A 17,069-nucleotide genomic window follows, 5' to 3' on the forward strand; every position below is an offset into this window, starting at 1 on the left:
CTGAGATTAATACATATTAAGCACAAGTGATTTTTGCTTCCTATTATTTTTGTTGTTAGAAGTGGAATTATGCTTATATTATTCTGTAATTTTGGGTTTCTTATGAGAGGGTAAGTTTCATGTTTTTTTCTTGGCTGTAGTTTCATTTCTTCTGTTGGAGTTTTCCTTATATAATTCTCTGTAGGGCTGTATTTGTAGAAATATATTCTGTAAATTTGTTCTTGTCATGGAATACCTTAGTTTCTCCCTCTATGGTAATTGAGAATATAACTTTGTATAGAAGCCTAGGTTGCTTTTGTGTTCTTTTACGGTATGGTATCTGTCCAAGATCTTCTGTCTTTTAGAGTCTTCTGTAGTTATGATAGATCTGCCTTTGTATGTTACTTGACTGTGGCTGCACTGTTTTCTGTAGGAAGTCATAAGGAATAATTTTTCTTCTTAAAGGACAACACCATTTTGGAATTGAAAATACTATGGCCTAAGAAGGTTTCAAATCTTTCCTTATTGGTCAATTAACTCCTCACTCCAACTTCCATATTCTTCAAAATCCATTCTGTATTAACCTTACAGTGGCATCAGAGATTATAGTATGACATATTATAACATACCAGGTTGTCACATGAATAAAATATAAAAATAAAGAAGGAATCCTCTTTCCTTATGACAAATGCATCTGTCCTGTGGTATCTTAAAAGGATGATTCCTACCCTATAAATTATAACAGCCTTCCTGGTATTCTTGCTCTTTGAAACTTTCTGCTCCTCTATATCACAATATAATGTTCCCTAGGAAAGGGAGCAGGATCAATGTTGAAAATCTATGTGTTGGGCGTAGATCCTCTAAATATCTTGATTCCTTATGTTACCAGTTTTGGTGACATGGAAATGGTAACATCTCTGACTATGATTGATGCTTACACTTATCAATTATTGTAAAAATAAGGCCAACACTCAGTTAGTATTGTAATGTCCAAAACAAGACAACCCCTGTTTTTTAGGTTTCTAATACCATAAATGAAAACTAGATGTAAAATCATTAAAATAGGTTAGAACCTTATGAGCATATGACAATATTCAAAAATGTCAGGAAAAGAAAGCTAAATTCTTCAATCTAAGAAGAACAGTGCAACCTTGCCAGAACTCTATAAAGAGAAGACACTGCATTGAGATGTGGGTGTCCCTCAGTCCATGTGTCTGTAAACCTACAGGCATGCAGATATTGCTTATTATCCCAGCAACTCTAGTTCACATTAGTCTCGGAAGAGGAGTGTTTGTAAAAGCAAATGCAGATGCAACCAATGAACAAAGGATTTCTAGAATCTAAAGGAGTGACGCACATATGAAAAACAGAATGAATATAGTAGCATGCACATAGGGTGCAAAATTGTAAGGCAAGTGGCTTCCCAGTGCTGAGCATGGAAGGGAACACATTCAGTTTCGCGACCACCCTCGCCGGCAAGGAATGATGCAACACAGGAAGATCTTCTTCAAGCAGTTTACTCAGGATCCCTGTACTTCTTCTTCTCCCCCCCCCCCCGCCCCCCGAGAGAATCAGCCCAGCCTTTAAATACTAATAGCCAGCCAATCAGCCTTAGCCACGTGGGCATTGCTGATAGGCTGTATCCATGCGGAAGGTGCAAGACTTAACAGGCTCCACCCAAATAAGGACTTTTTAACTGTTAACGACAGGGAGCCCGCCAGCAGGAAGGCGGAAGCGCAAACCCGTGCCGTTTTAAGGGCGCGTGAGCAAGCAGCTCCCTACAGTTCCTCCTTTTTCTTTTTAAACACACATTCAGGCGAGAGTAGAGGTTTGACCTCTGATATATCATTTGCCCATTGGGTGGACTCATGGACCTTGTTTAGACGCCCTTCTGAGTCATCAGCCCAGTGGATTTCGTCAAACATGTCCGGTACCTTTTGCTCAGAAACGGGTTCTGGGGTACCAACCTGTGTGCAGTCAAACATGCTCCCCTCAAGGGCTCTCCAATCATGGGCCCTTGAGTGCAGTGCTTAGCCTCACATCCAGAGTGTGGAAAGCATCTTATTAGGCCTTCATGGCTGCCAGCCAGGCCTGGGAGGACTGTCCAGCTTCAATGGCTGTGAATGCCTGTACCATCATTGCAACCTGTCTTTGTTGGATAAACCTCATTCTGCAGATGCACCACAGGGAAACAATTGAAAGTACTATCAAAAGGATGGCAAGGGCATAGTTTTCATTTACACTTCCCTCCTCTTTATCTAAAGGTGAATAAGGTATATCAAGAGATTTGTTAGAACTAAAAAAACAAGGAAACAGCTTAGCATCATGGCATATCGGCATGGGTCTTGGGAACACCAACAAGATCACCCATCTTGGCTCCATCTACACCAGCATCAAAGTCTTGCCGAGAATCAGTAACAGCAGGAGGATCTTCATTTTTATTGTAGCGTCTGGTCAGCCGCTCAGGCACCCACAGTGGATCTTGTTGAGTCTGAGGAAACACACAAACAGAACCTCTCGCCCACGCCAACACTGGATCAGGGCCATGCCATAATCCAGTAAGCACATCCTTCCATTTAACATAACCCTTCAAGGTATTATTAGGGCATTGGTGCCGATCAGCTGCAGCCAAACCATCATTATCCAGATTCAAAAAAATTTAAAGTAAATAATGCCAATGAAAGTCGTTCTTTGGGTGTTCTACCATACCCAATTCCCTCTTTTTGTTTTTTTAAACATTCCTTAAGGGTACAATGAGCACGTTCAACAATGCCTTGGCCCTAAGGATTATAGGGTAGACCATGATTCAAGATTATATTCATTTGCTTGAAAAGACTGAGCTGTATAGGCAGGGCCATTGTCTGTCTTAAGCTGTTGAGGTTGCCCCCAAGCCTCCCATGCTTCAAGACAATGTGTAATAACGTTACGTGTCTTCTCTTCACTCAAGGCTTTAGCATGAATGATGCCAGAACAAGTATCCACAGAAAGATGAACATATTTTAAAGTTCCAAATTCAGAAATATGAGTAACATCCATTTGCCAAATTTTTAAAGGTAGCAAACCTCTTGGATTAATTCCTAAACTAGGGGGATGATTATAACCAGCACATTGTTGACATTCGAGCACAATTTGTCTGGCATCTGCTTGGGATAATCCAAACCTTCGTTGCAAGGTCTTTGAAGGAACATGAAATTGCTTATGAAAAATTCGGACATTTTCCAAAACAGAACTCAAAAAGGCATATTCCGTTCTAGTGCAATGATCAACCAGATCATTTCCTTCACTTAATGGGCCAGGCAAGCCTGTATGAGTTCAAATATGTTGTATAAAAAATTTTGACTCTCTCAGCCAAATTATCTTTTGTAACTCTCTCAGTAATTGACAAACAGTACTGCTTTGTTTTATAGGTCCAGCCACCTCTAGAATTTTTATAGCATTTACCACATATGCCGAATCGTAAAGCAAATTGAAGGGAAAAAGGCATTTTTTAAAGACTTCCAAGACAATTTGTAACTCAACCACCTGTGGAGAATTTGGCTGGAATTGATACAGGACTGGTTTCTGATGTTCTACCATATATACCCCACATCCAGTTTTTGATCCATCTGTAAATATATTGGGAGCATCTGGCAAAGGATTTTGTGCAGTTACTTTTGGAAACACAACAGGATGTTCTTTAAAAAAGAAAAGCAAAGGATGCTTGGGATAATGATTATCTATAATACCATGGAAACTACAGCGCAATATGGCCCAGTCATCAATTGCTCCACATAATATTTGCACTTGAAAAGCAGTATATGGAATAATCAGGGAGGTTGGATATCTCCCAAAAAACTGCACACACTGTTGTATTCCATTAAGGGCCAATTTTATCTTGACTATTCCTTTGAAATCTGGATCAATAATCCCTGGGTGCGCTATTAAGCCTCTCAAAGTAGTGGATGATCTACCAATGAGTAGGCCCATGGTATCAGGGTCAAGGCGTCCTTTAAAATCAGATTCAATTATTTGGACTCTCATTTGATGAGTTAATACGAGCCTGAAGGTGGAGCAGAGGTCCAATCCTGCAGAACCCACAGTGGCTCTCCGCGGTCCCTTGGATGGCGAAGAGACGGCCATCTCTCCGATGTGGGACTGGTGGTTTGTTCCTCTATGGCCCCATATATTTGTGGGCCCTGGGGACGAGGGCCCCGCTGGCCGTTTTTTGGCCGAGCACCTCCATAGCCAGACGGAAGGAGCTGTCCATGTATGTCCTTAATGGACCTACACTCATTAGCCCAATGATTTACCTTTTTGCACTTGGGACACAAACCAGGTTGTCTAGGGCGTGGAATTCCACCTGTGCCTGTGCTTCCTCTTTCTGGACATTGTTTTTTAAGATGGCCCAGCTTTCCACACCTGAAGCAAGCTCCTGACTGTGACTTCCTATTCTGTGTTATTTGCACCACAGCCGCAGCAAGACCTGCATTAGTCAGCGGCCCTCCTAACTCTCTGCACGCTTTCATCCATTCCTCTATCCCCTTGTTTTTGAACGGGGTTATAGCCGCACGGCACTCCTTTGTGCATTGTTCAAAAGCAAGCTGCTTTATTGGGGGCCCTGCAAAATCCACATTGCCAAAAATTCTGGTGGCAGTCTTGAGGAGTCGAGCAACAAAATCAGAGAAAGGCTCCATAGGCCCTTGAATAACCTTAGTAAGATTTATTGTTACCTCCCCTTTATTGGGGAGGGACTTCCAAGCTTTTATGGAAATATCATTGACTTGATTGTATACTTGCACTGGATAACCACTCTGTTGGTAGGCGTACCTTCCTTGACCCAGGAGCATATCCCTATCCCATCGTGGGTTGCCCGCCGCTATGTTAGCAGCTTCCTGCTCAGTTGCAAATTCTATAAGGAATGCTCTCCAATCAAGGTATTGTCCTGGGCTTAGGCAGGCACAAGCCAATGAACTCCAATCCCCAGGAGTCATACAGTGCCTAGTGAGAACCTCAACTTGAGCCACCGTGAAGGCAGCGGATGTTCCATAATTTCGAACTGATTCGGCCAGAGATTTGATAACTTTAAAGTCTAAAGGCTCATGACTCCTTTGCCCTTGTGGATCCTGAAACACTGGATAAGCTAAAGAGAGCTCGGTGACTTGTGGACAAAAGGAACTCCCTGTATACTGGGTAGTCTCTAGATTAGGTGTAGGAGTCGAAGGTGGCCACACCCATTGATGGCGCTGCCACCCCTGACTTATCTCTAAGTTTCTTCCTTTGTTTTAGCCTCGCTCCTTCCAACTGTTCAACCAGAGCATGTATCTCCTCCTCCTCAAGATCAGAATCTTCCGAACTGAAATCTCCTAGTCCTTCTGAGGCAGGGTAGAGAGACTTTGCTCCTTTTTCTTTAACACTCTCTGCCTTTTCTGACCTTTCCTCTTGTAAGATTTCTAAAGCAGTTTGTCCATCCTCTATGGCCTTACAGCATTTTTTATCTTCTAAACAGCCCCTAACAAGCTTCCAAATAGGTCTTACTCCTCCTTTGTGTGCGCCCCGATCCCAGGCTAAGTCCAGATCCTTCCCTAACCTATCCCAGCAGGCGACCATTAGGCTGCCATAAACAGCGAACCAGGATGCCATGGTATCACATTCATTAAGAAATCTCTCTAAGGTCGATTTCTTGATCTTTAAATTCTTTGATAAAAGCAGCTCCTGAAGAGCCAGAAAAATTGGATGAGACTGTGAGGTCCCCATTTTAAAAAATTAAGGCTCTAAGTCCTTTTACTTGTGATCACTGGGGGTACACATCGGTCAGCAAAACCAGAACATGACTCCCAAAAAAAGAACGCAGGGAAAAATGTAGGACACTGCTATCAGAGCAGGGTCCATAAATTGTAACTCTTTAATTTTCACTAGGTTGCTAATCTGCGAACTTAAACCTCCGCGGACTTTACTTCCACTTTTGGTTTGCTTTCCACAAACTTTTCACTCCCTCTTTGTCTACAGAGAGGAGCAGACTTCGGTCTGCAAGACCGTGGACTTTACTTTTACTTTCGGTTTGCTTTCCGCAAACATTTCTGCTCCCCCTTTGTCTACAGAGAGGAGCAGGCTACCCGTTTTTAACAGTCCCTTATGTCCCAACTTACCTTGGGAACTTACCAGTGCACTACCCTGACTGCGAGAAGTTCTGATCTTCAACCCCCACCCCCCCTACAAGGAGAGTTTCCGGGTTTCGGCACCAGTTGTCGCGACCACCCTCGCCAGCAAGGAATGACGCAACACAGGAAGATCTTCTTTAAGCAGTTTACTCAGGATCCCTGTACTTCTTCTTCTCCCCCCCCCCCCACACACACACCAGAGAATCAGCCCAGCCCTTAAATACTAATAGCCAGCCAATCAGGCTTAGCCACGTGGGCATTGCTGATAGGCTGTATCCACGTGGAAGGCGCAAGACTCAACAGGCTCCACCCAAATAAGGACTTTTTAACTGTTAACGACAGGGAGCCCACCAGCGGGAAGGCAAAAAGTGGAAACCCGCACCATTTTAAGGGTGCAGGAGCAAGCAGCTCCCTACAATTCAGCAATTCCGAACAGAAGTTATCTCCAATCGATAAGAAATCCATAATGAAGAATTTCTGCAAGAGTCTAACATGCTATAAAACTATGATTAAGAAAAGGTTCCATGCCCAGCAACAGATGGCTAATACAAGTAATTTCAGTGATGGTTTTGGAGGTTAATTTTGTCCTATAACATTCTCTGGGAATTTAAAAGGTTCCTTGCTCAATCCCCATTTTGTGTGTGCATTGGAGTTCCTTAGGCATAGATGTGTCACTTGGTCTGTATGAGCTTCTTGTATGCTGCCTCTTACTTTTTTGTGTGGATTTGCTTGTTTTGTCTTATTCAGGCTTGTTTTATTTAATTTAATTTATATTACCTCATAATACTTCTTTCCTTTTCTTTTTAGATTACTATATACTTTCTAGTGATCATGATGTAAACTGAGGATGTATTTGGGTAGTGTGATGTGAATAGGATTTAGAAAGAGTTTTAGGACATGTAGAAATAATCAATACATAGACAATGAAAACAATCTTTTCACAATTTAAATGTTCTAAAAAGAAAAAAACATGTATGTTTATTTAAATTTCTTAAATACTACAATCTTATAGGTTTATTTGCCAATTCTAAGTTTACCAACCTCTACCACACCCTTCTGTCAACTTCTTGCACCAAACACTGGTTAAATTATTAATCCTAGTCATAACTGCTTGTATTTCATATCATATCTATTTAATGGTATTGCTTGATGGCTGCAAGCTTTTAATATTGCATATCATGTTGATATACACCTGAGTCTTTTCCTTCTATTTTTTCTTTTGTTTTATTGGGACCATTAATTGAATACAAATGTAGTAATAATTATATATTGCCTATCACATATAATACAGACATTATGAAAACTTCAGAATTAGAATTAGGAAAGACATGCAATCCAGCCATTGCACTAGGCATATTTATTTTACTGAATATCATCTTGATTTACATTGCCAATGGTAAAACCGTTCCCAATTTTCCCGCTTCCCCAAAGAGCCCCAACCCCTCCTCCCACCCCGTGCCTCCACCATTATGCCCCTCCCCCAGACACACTCCAATCTCCTCTCTTCAATTTCCCTTTGTTGGGACCTCTACTGAGCCTTTAGCTGACCAAGGACCACTCCTCCCACTGATGCCCAACAAGGCATTCCTCTGCCACATTTTTGTCTGGAACCATTTGTACCCCTTGGTTGAAGGTTTAGTCCCTGGGAGTCCTGGGGCTTCTGAGTGGCCGAAATCATTGTTCTTCCCATGGGGCTATAAACCCTTTCAGCTCCTCTGGACCACCCTCAAGCTCCTCCATTGGGGACCTCATGCCCAGTCCAATAGTTGCCTCTGTATTTGTAAGGCTCTGGCAGAGGCCCTCCTGAGACAACCATGTCATGTTCCTTTTGGTATACACTTCTTGTAGTCCATAGTAGTATTGGGGCTTTGTAACTGTTTATAGGATGTATCCCCAGGTAGGGCAGTCTCTGGTTGGCCTTTACTTCAGTTGGCACTTTTTCTCCCTTATTGCTCCTGTGAGCATTTTGTTTCCTTTCTCAGAGGAAACAAAGCACTCTCACTTAAGTCCTCCTTCTTGAGCTTCCTGTGCTCTGAGCATTGTAACTTGTTTATTTTGAGCTTTTGGGCTAACATCTGCTTATTAGTGAGTGCATACCATGTGTGTTCTTTTGTGATTGGGTTACCTCACTCAGGAAGACACTTTCTAGTTCCATCCATTGGCCTAACAATTTCATGAAATCATTTTTAGTAGCCGAATAGTACATCATTGTGTATATATACCACAGTATCTGTATCCATTCCTGTTGAAGGACATCTGGGTTCATTATGCAGACAGGCAGGAAGATCAATGGAATAGAATTGAAGACCCCAAAAAGAACCCACACACATATGGTCACTTGATATTTGACAAAGGAGCTAAAACATTTCAGTGGAAAAAAGACAGTATGTTTGACAAATGGTGCTGGATCAACTGAAGGTCTGAATGCAGAAAAATGCAACTCGACCGATTCTTATCTCCTTGTACAAAGCTCAAGTTCACGTGGATCTAGGATCTACACATAAAACCAGACATACTGAAGCTTATAGAGGAAAAAGTAGAGATGAATCTTAAACACGTGGGCACAGGGGGAAAGCTCCTGAACAGAACAACAATGGCTTATGCTCTAAGAACAAGGATCAACAAATGTTACCTCATAAAACTGCAAAGCTTCTGTAAGGCAAAGGACACAGTCAATAGGACAAGTTGACAACCAGCAAATTGGGAAAAGATCGTTACTAACCCTACATCAGATAGAGGGCTAATATCCAGTATATACAAAGAACTCAAGAGAATCAAATAACTCTATTACAAAGGAGGTACAGAGCTAAACAGAGAATTCTCAGCTCAGGAAACTGGAATGGCTCTAAAGCACCTAAAGAAATGTTCACCATCCTTAGTTATCAAGGAAATGCAAATCAAAACTCTACTGAGATTCCACCTCACACCAGTCAGAATGGCTAAGATGAAAATCAGAGGGGAAAGGAGATGTTGGAGAGTATGTGGGGGAAAAGGAACACTTCTTCATTGTTGGTGGGATTGCAAGCTGGTAAAAACCACCCTGGAAATCAGTTTGGTGATTCCTCAGAAAATTAGACATAGTACTACCTGAGGACCCAGCTATGCTACTCCTGGCCATATACCCAGATGATGCTTCTACATGTAAATAGGACAAATGCTCCACTATGTTGATAGCTGCCTTATTTATAATAGCCACTAGGCATTTTATAAGTCAAATAAAATCAGCATTTACTTCTTTCCATACATAATTGCAGCAATATTTACAATATGATACATATCAACATAATTCAAATATATAAGAAATTTTCAAATTTATACATGTGTTCTGTTTTCAATAGGCATGCTTCTTATCCATTGAGTGAAGAGAAGCTTATATTAGTTACAGCATACATTAATTGAATGTGGAGTAATATGTTTTACTTCAATTATTTGATTTATTCAATTTACATCACACTCACTGTATCCATCAAACATGCTTTTCCCCCATACACCCTGTTCTCATCAGAGCAGGTAGGACCCACTGGCTACCTCTGCCCTGACAATCCAGTCCCTGCAAGGCTAGGCTCATCCTCTCCCACTGAGGACTAACAGTGTAGATCAAGTAGAATTATACACTAAATCATAATTGAATTGTTTTGTATCTAACTTATTGAGTTCTTACAAATTTTGGATAATAGCCCTCTAACTTTGCCAAACTCTTGGTTGCCATTTTGTCCTCTTGACAGTGTCCTTTGTTTTACAGAAGTTTGCAGTTTTATGAGATCACATTTATCAAGTTTTGATGTTAGAGCCTGAGCCAATGGTGTTATGTCCAGAAAACTGTCTCCTGTGTGAATGCCCTTAAAGTTGTTTCTCACTTTCTCTACAGTGAGATTTTGGATATCTGGTTTTATGTTTAGGTCTTTCATCCACTTGAACTTCTGTTTTGTGCAAGGTGATAGATATATCTAAAAGATCTATTCTTTTAGATATAGACATCCATGTAGAAATTGAGAACCATTTTTTGAAGATGATTTCTTCTCTCCATTGTAAGGGTTTTGTTTAGGGAGTGGGTGGATTGGTGAGTAGAGGGGTGTGGGGTAGTAAGGGGTTTGCATAGATGGAGAACCAGGAAAAGTGACAATATATGAAATGTAAATAAAAAATTCAACTAATAAATAAAAGTGCACAAAGTTCCAGGGGAGAGAGGTGCAGATGGTTCTGGGAGGATCTACAAAGGAACGGCATATCCATTAGTACATTATATGAAATTGTAAAATAGCTAATAAAAATGTTACAGTTATTTAATTATAAAAGGAAGCTGCACTCTGTAGGTCATAGCCTTTTGGTTCTCTCTTGCCTGCTCCTTTTTACATTTAGCTCTTCATTTGCATTTTGCTAGCCCATTTGTTTTCAGCATTTCCTCCTAGAAACTCAAACTCCATTCCCCCAGATGTCAGGGAAGTATTTGTGTATGATTAATAGTTGAGTTTCAGTACACATTGAATAAGCATGTTGCTGCATTCTAGGAGATTAGAAAAAAATTCAGGTGTCCATAGGTGTGTGGGTTTATTTCTGGGCCTCATTTGTATTCTATTGAGCAGTATATCTGTTTCTGTATCAACTCCAGGAAGTTTTTTTTTTTTTTAATATCAAATGTCTTTTTTTTTATTCGATATAATTTTTTATTTACATTTCAAATGATTTCCCCTTTTCTAGCCACCCACTCCCCAAAAGTCACATAAGCCCCCTTCTCTCCCCCTGTTCTCCCACCCACCCCTTCCCACTTCCCCATTCTGGTTTTGCTGAATACTGTTTCACTGAGTCTTTCCAGAACAAGGGGCCACTCCTCCTTTCTTCTTGTACCTCATTTGATGTGTGGATTATGTTTTGGGTATTCCAGTTTTCTAGGTTAATATCCACTTATTAGTGAGTGCATACCATTATTCACCTTTTGAGTCTAACTCCAGGAAGTTTTATCATGGTGGTTCTGTAGCACAGAGTGAGACTAGGGTGCATATTTTTTTTAGAAGTTCTTGTATTGTCAGGTTTGTTTTGCTATCCTGGGAGTTTAGTTTTTTCATAAGATGTTGAGAATTGCAATTTCAAGGAGAATAAAAATTGTGATGGAATTGTGAAAGGGATTGCATTGAATCTGTAAATTGCTTTTGGTAAGAAGGCCATTTTTACTACGTTAATCCTACTTACCCATGATTGTGGTAGATATTTCCATCTTCTAATATCTTCTTTACTTTCTCTTATCAGATACTTAAGTTCTTGTCATTTATAACTTTCACATGCTTTGTTGGAGTTACACCAAGGTATTTGAACTTATCCATAGCTGTTGTAAGGAGTCTTGGTTCACTAATTTCTTGGGCTACTTATCAATTGTGTAAAAGAGGTCTAGTGATTTAATTGTGTTAATTTTGTATCCAGTCACTTTAATGATGGGGTTTTTCAGATAGAGAAGGTCTCTGAAAATATTTTAGGGAATGCTCCTATATACAATCTTATCATTTGCATATTGTGATACTTCTATATTTCTTATATGAGTCATCTTGAACTTTTTTTTATTCTCTTATTGCTTTTCTGAGAACTTCAAGTAGTATATTGAACAGACAGGGAGCACAGCAAAATGCCTTGTTTAGTCACTGATTCTAGTGGAATTGGTTGAGGATTCTCTACATTTTTTTTTTTTGATGTTGGATATTTGCTTGTTGCATATTGCTCTGATTGTGCTTAGGTATGTGCCCTGTATCCCTGCTTTTTCTAATATATTTGATGTGAATGGGTGTTGGATTTTATCAAAGACTTTTTAACAGTCTAGTGATAGAATCACATGAATTTTTTTCAATGTTGATGCATTTTGGGGTTGTTTTTTGAAATATTTCCTTTTTGATCCTGATGGATGATATATTTGTTGTATTTCTGCACCTAGATTGTAAGTATTTATTGACTGTTTTTCAACAATTTTCAAAAGAGCAATTAGTCTGTATTTTTCTTTCTTTATGGATTTGTGGTATAGATTATGTATCAGGGTGATGGCCACCTCATAGAATGAGTTTTGTTTATTCTATTTTTTTTGTAATAGGTTGAGAAGTATTCATATTATTTGTATCAAAAAGTTTGTTAGAATTCTGCTCCAAAAACTTCTGGCCATGGGATTTTGTTATATGTAAGAATTTTAATGAAAGTTTATATTTCTTAAGGGAACACAGGCCTGTTTAAATAGATATGCTGATCTTAAATTAACTTTCATAAGTGGTATCTGTTTAGAAAATTAATCATTTCCTTGAGGTTTTTAACAATTTTGTGAAGTACCGATTTGAGGTAAGACCAAAAGATTCTTTGAATTTCCTCCATGTCAGTTTTTATGGATCCCTTTTCATTACTGATTTCATTATTGGGATACTGTCTCTGTCTCTTCCTTAGTTTAACTAAGTGTTTGTCTATCTTGTTGCTTTTCTCGTAGAACCAGATTTTTGTTGATTCTTTGTACTTTTTGTTTTATTTCAAAATGATTGATATCAGCCCTGATTTTGATTACATCCTTCCTTCCTTGCTTGTTTCTGTTTTCTATAGTTTACAGGGGGACTTGTAAAGTGCTTCTATCAGAAGATTTTTACTTGTTTTTTTCAGAAACTAAGGGATGCTTACCTTTCTCTTAGCACTATTTTCACTGTGTATCATAATTTTGGGTATGCTGTGCATTCATTTCCATTGAATTCTAGATAGTTTTAATTTTTTCCTATTTCCCTTTCCCAGAGATCATCAAATACAATATTCATTTTCTATGGGTGATTATACTTTCTGTTATTTTTGTTGTTGTTGGAGTTCAGCTTTAATCCATGGTCATCTGATACATTCCAAGTGTTATTTCAATTTCCTTGCATTTGTTTAGGCTAGCTTTGTGACCAACTATTTGTTCAGCTTTGTATAAGGATACATGATGTGATGAAGGGAAGATATATTCCTTTTTATTTGAGTGAAATATTCTATACATGTCTGTTAGGTTTATTTGAGTCTATTGTCTCTTATTTTCAATAATTCTCTATTAAGTTTTTGTCTGGATGACACTGTAAGAGCATGGTGTTGAAATACTCCACAATTAATGTGTGAGTTTCAATCTGAGAGTTAAGATTTAGCAATATTTCTTTTATAAATATGTGTGGCCTTGTGTTTGAGGCATAGATGTTAAGAAGTGAGGTATCATCTCAGTAGATTAATCCTTTGTTGAGTTTGATGTGCCATTATCTGTCTCTTTTGGTTAATTACTTTGTTGAAAGTCTGTATTTTAGCTATTTGAATGGCTACTCCAGTTTGCTTATTAGATCCATTAACTTGGAAAATGTATTCCATCCCTTAACTCTAAAGTCATATATATCTGTGTTGCTGAGGTGTGTTTATTATATGCAACTGAATGCTGGATCCTGTTTTCAAATCCATTGTGGTTAGCCTGTTTCATTCTATTGCATAATTGAGTACATTGACTTTGAGATATGTTAATGGTCAGAAATTGTTATTTCCTTTTATTTTATTGCTCTCTCTCTCTCTCTCTCTCTCTCTCTCTCTCTCTCTCTCTCTCTCTCTGTGTGTGTGTGTGTGTGTGTGTGATTTTTTTGTTAGTTTGTTTCTCTGTGATTATATTTTGGGGAATTTTTGCTTTGGGGGTTTTTTGCTTTTGTTTTTTTGTTTGTTTGTTTGTTTGTTTTTTGTTCTCTTGTTTTGTTGTTGTTGTTGCTGCTGGAATAGTATTTCTTTTTCCAGAGGTTTCTTGGATGTAGTCATTGTACTTGGGGTAATATTTTCCTTCTAGTATTTCTGTATGGCTCAATTTATGGATAGATATATTTGAATTTGGATTTCTATTGTTTTCTACATCTATGATAATTGAGAGTTTTGATGGATTTAGTACTGTAGGTTTGTACTAACTACTTTCTATTTATGTTAGAGATATTACTTCTATGACTGCCAAAAATGTTATCTAGACTTTGAGATCGGATTCTTCTGCTTTTATTTCTAGAAAAACTCCACAGATTTGTGAGTCGGGAAATGGAGCACAGGAGGATAGGATTATTGGTTTTAGTCCAATATTTACATTTCTTTAAGGAATGAACAGGAGTCACTAGCATGATGTTAGCTGGTGTAACATAGAGAAATATATTCATCCAGCAAAGGCACCATCGACAGACTACTCACCTACTACCTTCCTCATCTAACTTGCTGAACCAATGACTTTATTTCTGTTTTTTTTCAGAAGTGAAGTAGAAATTATATATTATGGGTTGCTCAGGCATCTTCATCATAGAAAGCCTCATCTTATCATGGCTGACAACTCTAAAACACCATTCAGATTTTCCCAGACTCATTCATCTTCCTATAAAAATTGTAGGCCATTTCTAAAATGAAGTTTTCTGCAGAACTAGTAGATCCTATACATTTGTGAGTACATGATCCATGGACGATTCAAAGAATTTCTCTTCCTACTGAGCTTCTGCCTTGTATGAAGGAGAAACTGTACAATTTTAGGACAGACCAGCATAATACAAATTCATAAAAAAACCACGTCAAAAGCTTTATTTCACATTATACTAAAGGAAGTATTTATTTAAAAACAATTCTTTTGCATGCAACTGAAATCTTACTTTAAAAAAAGAACTATTAGTTATATTCTCCTCAATAAGAAAATATAAGTTAAAAAAGACACATATTATTTAATAACAATATTTTAAGGTGTCTAGCTAATAAAATTTTAATGAAAAATATCAATTAATAGTTCCATAAAAGTGAGTAAATTGAAGTATATATCATTATCTTTATTAAAATTTATAGAAAATTTAGCAAGAAAATTCAATAAGTAAAAGCATTGCGTTTGGAGAGATAATTCAATAGAGTAATTGACTGTCATGCAAGCATGGATCTGTTTTTGGAAAAGTAGTAACCATGTAAGAAGAAAATTATTTTGCTGCGAATACTTTCTCAAAATTTGAAGGATGACAAACAAAAATCCAGCAAATTTTAAGCCACCAAACTCACCATCAACAAGGTTTATTTTCAATGAAAGACCCTATCTCAACATGTAAGAAAGAGTAATTTTTTCCTTCAGAAAAAGAAAGAGATGATTATAATTGTAAAAGAAGCTTATAAAACAGTAGACTGGAGACTAAAAAAATCTTCTTCACAGATAATCAAAATGATAAATATATAGTATAAAGAAACAATTTTAAAAGTTGCTAAGAAAAATGTCCAAGTAACATAATGTCAGAGACATCAAAATTACACACAACTTTTCAGTAGACTTTAAAAGGTAGAAGGGTCTGTGCTAATGTCTTACAGACTCAGATACATCACAGATATCATCCCAGACTACTGTATCCAGAAAAAGTTTCAATCAGCATAGATAATGTCATATCTTATATGACAATGTAATCTAGTATCAGGAGAATGCTAGAAGGCAAACACCAGCAGAATTAAGCTACCTATGGTTAAGAAAGTATAAGAAATAATTTTACACTATTCACATCAATAAAACTAGAAGCCTTGCAGAGTTACAAACATACACACACAATTCCACCACCAAAATCAAAGTAAAATTAATTAACTACCCTAGGACATTAGTAGCTGTCCACATTAATGGAATCAAGTCCTCAATAAAAAGACACAGATGAACAGAATGAATGCATAAATAGATTCCTTAATTGTGCTACATACAAGAGAGATAAGGGGTACAAGGTACATAGCTAAATATAATACAGGCAATATGTGACAAGCCAATAGCTAACATAAAATTAAATGAATAAAAACCAAAACCAATTCCACTGAATCAGGAAAAAAAACATGGCTCCCCACTCTCTTAGTATCTCTTCAATAGAGTCCTTGAAGTTATTGATAGAACAACAAGAGAATAAAAACCGATCAATGGGATAAATGTTGTAAATAAAGAAGTAAAAATATTGCTTTTGGCAGATGATATGACACTATACACATATGTAACTACTTGATTTCTACTTGAGAATCCCTAAAGCAGGTAAACAACTTCAGTAAAGTGGTTGGCTTCAAACTTAACTCAAATATATTTATTAGATCTGCAATATATAAATAGCAAACAAGATGAAAAAGAATTTTGAGAAACAATACCCTTTACAACTGGTATTTTTCTGTAACTCTAACAAATCATGAGAGAAAGACCAGTAAGATCCAAGACTATTAAGAAAGAAATTGAGTAAAATATCAGAAAATGAAAAGAACTCCCATATTCATGGCTAGGTAGGATTAATATTGTTAATTTGGCCATCTTTCCAATAGCAATATTCAGACTCTATGGAAAATATGGATGCTTCAATCCTACATAAAATATGGAGCAAAATAATCATGGAATGTTAAATGTGGGAGGGACATGGGGGAAAGAGAGGAATGGGAGGGGAAATGAGGGGCTGGGGCAGGCTGAGGAGGAGACTGGGGAAATGTACAGAGTGTCAGGCAATTGAACAGTGATGTGTAGCAGTAGGAGATGGGAGAAAAGACTGAAGAAACGTCCATCCAGAGACTTCTTCCATATGTAGTCACCAAAACAAGATTCTGTTGCTGATGCCAAGAAGTGCTTGCTGACACGAATCTGATATAGCTGCATCATGAGAGTCTATCCCAGAGACTGGCAAAGATGTGGATGCTTACATCCAACCATTGGACTGAGCACGGGGACCCCAATGGATGAATTAGTGGAAGGAATGAAGGTGCTGAAGGGATTTGCAACCCCATAGGAAGAACAACAGTATTTACCAACAAGACTCCCCAGAGTTCCCAGGTATTAAAACAACTAACACAAAGATACATATGCATCGACCCATGACTCCATTAGCATATGTAGCACAGGATGGCCTTATCTTGGAGAGGAGGCCCTTGGTCCTGTGAAGGCTTGATGTCCAGCACTGGGGAATGTTATAGTGATGAGGTGGGAGTGGAGGTGTGGGTGTG

This window comes from Apodemus sylvaticus, chromosome 9, assembly GCF_947179515.1.
Source record: "Apodemus sylvaticus chromosome 9, mApoSyl1.1, whole genome shotgun sequence".
Lineage (NCBI taxonomy): Eukaryota > Metazoa > Chordata > Mammalia > Rodentia > Muridae > Apodemus > Apodemus sylvaticus.